Genomic DNA, 3,836 nt, shown 5'->3' with positions numbered 1-3,836 from the left:
TGGCCCGGCCAGTGTTTGTCAATCAATTTGCATATCGATGGCCTGCCCTAAAACATGAAACCCTCCACTCAATCGAACACCGGAGGGCCAGAGCTGCGTTTTCAATAAATAAATTTAATAACTGCAAAACTGCTTGCGGCCATCCACTGGATGCAACTGTTGCAAGTGCTGCAGCACCATTGAAAGGCATAACAAATGAAATTGAAATCCAAAACCAAAGACCAGAAACCACAATTCTGCACTAGGCTCTAAATCAAGTTATGAATTCAATAGTCCTACAATTACTCCATCATTGTACATTTTTAGCAATTGATTAAAAATAACTCTACTCTTGGTGATAAATGTCAACATTTTATATTTTTGACAGTGCTGTGATGAATATTAAAGTGTTCTGCTTGTGGTTCTTATTCAACGAAAGCCTTTCAATTCACACATTCACGTGCCCATTTAATTCTCTTGAGAATTTGTTAACGATGTTGGAGCATCACGTTTCAGGACTCTCCACGAGGACAGCAGACACAGCTGGCAGCATTGAGTGCCAGCCAGCGTATGCGAGCATTCGTTGCCAGGCCGTCACCTTTTATACGACCACAGCCGTATAAGACTGCCTCTTATACGAGTAGCACACAAATACTGGGAACGCCATGTGGCAGTGCCTAAGTACGGAACACGATCCAGCGGAAGTACCTTTAAGACCTGCATTTGTGGTGCCTTTAGACCCAAAAAATTTGTTGTTTTAGTTATTTATTTTTGTTCTTATTTTTGAAAGTGTATTTAACTCTTTTCCAAACCACCACAGAGGTAGAGCTGAAGGCGCGTTCTTTTATTGTGGTATTCCCAGTAGGCCCCAGACATCTCAAATCATAATCAGTGTCAATAAATTGTCCTAATACATTTCCGAGTTGGTTTCGTTTTGATTCTGAAAATGACAATAATGTTGCTCAATCATGGTTAAATTTATAGTCGAAAATGGGACAGAATATCTTAGATAGCTGTGGAAAATTATGCACTTACCCATTATCGTGAATGTCTTTCGGCGTCCTTCGGTGTTCACTCTGCAATTCCATTGTCCATTGTCCAGTGTTCAGTTTGTGGTGATCAGTGTTCAGTCTGCCAACTGCGATGACCAATGTTTGGTGTACACGTTGCATTTCAATCCCGTGTTGAGTCTTATTTATCAATATATCATAGAGCCTTGGGTATCAGATTATGGTCTCTAAATCATCGCTACCTTTTGGAAAGGTTTATATAAAATCCAAAACAATTAAATACTTAAAAAAAGAGCTACTTACAATCATGTGCGAGATACAGAAGCTGCTCGACGGACTGTTCAAGACCATATCCAGTGCTAGGGCCAACCGTCGCAGCACACCGATGGAATTAGTCAACGAGTTACGATGCTGTAACTGCTGCCACGGAAAGCGAATAAACATCGCGGCAGAGGCTACAAAGAAGCCGCCGGTGCCTCAGGAGTTCCTTAAAAGGAAAGTCCTCCTGTTTGGCAATTCTTGTGAAGATACCCATCGCCACGGTGTTTCTGGCCAGACACTACATCCACTCCCAATCCCATGGTAGCGGCGCCTGTGTCTCAACGCTTTTCTACACCTTTACGGATTGCGGTGTGATCTTCTGAGGGGACCTGCGCTCCTGCATTCAAGTTGCTGTTTCATATTTTATGCCTTCCATATTTAATGTATTCATTCTGCAAATCAGTTGGATTGAAAGTTTGAACGTTTTGTTAAGTTTGTGAATGCTTACCATCGTATTAATTGGAGATATAATTGGTGTTGTTTTTCTTCCCTTTCAAAATCTGCAGCTCGGTTCTTTGATTGCCGCGCACTTCCTTCCTTCATTTAGGCGGGTATCCAGCACCACAAAGACAATAAATTCCTGCCAAACTTTATATAAAAAGAACTGGGCCACAAATTTTTGAATATATTAGATAACAGTGAAAGTTTATGCACTTACCCATTATTATTATTTTCTTTTACTCGCTACAGCGAAACTGGATGGTCGCATGACGATGACTCCGCATTGACCTGGCACGTACATATTTCAGTTTATGTTAAATATTAGAAAAAACAATGTTACTGAACATTTTGAACTCAAAAAAGAGTTTGCCGAACGAACACCAAAAATAGAATGCACTTACCCATCATCGTGAATGTCTCTCGGCGTCCAGTGCGAAGTGTTCAGTCTGCAATTTCCACTGTCCAGTGTTCGGTCACTTCGCAATCCGTCAAGGTGTATAAAAACGATGAGACACAGGCGCCTCTGCCATGGGATTGCGAGTGGTTATAATGTCTGGCCCGAAACACCGTGACGATGGGTATTATCACAAGTATTGCCCCACAGGAGGACTTTCCTTTTAATGAACTCCTGAGGCACCGGCGGCTTCTTCATAGCCTCTGCAGCGATGTTTATTCGTTTTCCATGGCAGCAGTAACAGCATCGTAGCTCGCTGACTAATTCTATCGTTGTGCTGCGACGGTTGGCCCTAGCACGGGATATGGTCTGGAGCAGTCCGTCGAACAGCTTTTGCACCTCGCTCATGATTGTATGTAGCTCTTTGTTTTAGCCCTCATACACTATCATAGAGCGTTGGGTATCAGCGTATTATTTTAAACCAAGACTTTAGTTACTTACTGTGCTGGTCTTCAGCGTGCATCAAGTGTATCGTGTTCCATTTGCTGTTTGATGATTCTGTAGTGTCTGCGATCTGCGGTCTGGATCGTTGGTGGCAGCCTTAAGTATTTAAGTATCCATTTGTAAGTGTCTTGCGAGCAGCGGTGTCGAGTGTGGATGGCATATTCAACGAATACTCGTATAGTGACGAGCATCTGCTGTCTTGAGTTTTGTCATGCGTTATGTGAGTGGCAAAGTATGTATCGATTTGCTGGAGCGCGTGGGAGATTATCGTGTGGTACGTCGAATATGCTTAAGTGTATCTCTATGCTGTCTGAGGATTAGGTGGTATATAGAGAAAAAAATCCCTGTTGCTTCAATGTAAACAAAAAGAACACGGCTATCACTCACTTTCCGCTTAATTCTATTTAAAAAATGATTTGATCCGTTAATTTAGAAATGGGGCAAGTGTCGCGAATATTTAAGACACTGAAAGAAAACGCGCAGGTAACTATTTAAATTTTAGTTCCGTTCAGTTCCGATTTCACTTCAAGTTTCAATTTGATTTACAATTTTTTTTTACACAAAAAAATTCCGAAATATTTTTACTTGTTCTCCCGGAGAGCGGCTCGACTATACTGAAAAATATCCGTTCAGTTCCGATTTCACTTCAAGTTTCAATTTGATTTACAATTTTTTTTTTACACAAACAAATTCCGAAATATTTTTACTTGTTCTCCCGGAGAGCTGCTCGACTATACTGAAAAATATATGGCTCAGCCCCAAAGCCTCAACATTTGACAGCTCGAAACGGAGTTTGAAAAGCAAAGACTACTAGATATTGAATTTTTGATTGTTTTTTGCTATAAGGTTCGTTTGTAAATGAAAGTGAAGTACCCAGCGCAGGCTACTGCCTCAACACAAAGTAATATTTTCAATTATTTTTGTACTGCTGCCATTGAGACTAAAGAAAATGTAAAGCTCTATATCTTCTTATCTGTCGGGAACACCAAGTTGACTATCAAATCGTAAGTTTAAGTGAAATATACAATAATCATTTCCATTTAAGTTTCTGCCTTGCACGAATTTCCGCAGCGTTTCGCGCTCTGTGTGCCGGCCTCGTTCTCCCAATATTTGTAAAACATTTTTAATTTGCCTCAGTTTTTGGCCAGAACCAAAATGCACAATGTGCATGGAATAGGGCCTAAAGG

The 3,836-nt window shown here is 41.0% G+C and overlaps 1 long non-coding RNA gene across 1 annotated transcript; it reads right to left on the bottom strand.

Annotated features, from left to right (window-relative positions):
- Positions 1–2,548: 2,548 nt before the first annotated feature.
- LOC117903613 lies at positions 2,549–3,395 on the bottom strand. Its single transcript, XR_004649516.1, has 3 exons — positions 3,037–3,395; positions 2,647–2,959; positions 2,549–2,588 (listed from the first exon to the last, which is right to left on the bottom strand). It is a non-coding gene; the product is annotated as an uncharacterized LOC117903613 (long non-coding RNA).
- Positions 3,396–3,836: the final 441 nt, after the last annotated feature.

Source organism: Drosophila subobscura, chromosome A (genome assembly GCF_008121235.1).
Source record: "Drosophila subobscura isolate 14011-0131.10 chromosome A, UCBerk_Dsub_1.0, whole genome shotgun sequence".
In the NCBI taxonomy this organism is placed as follows: Eukaryota; Metazoa; Arthropoda; class Insecta; order Diptera; family Drosophilidae; genus Drosophila; species Drosophila subobscura.
Note: the sequence above shows the minus strand (reverse complement) of the source record. Positions and strands in the feature narration are given on the sequence as shown.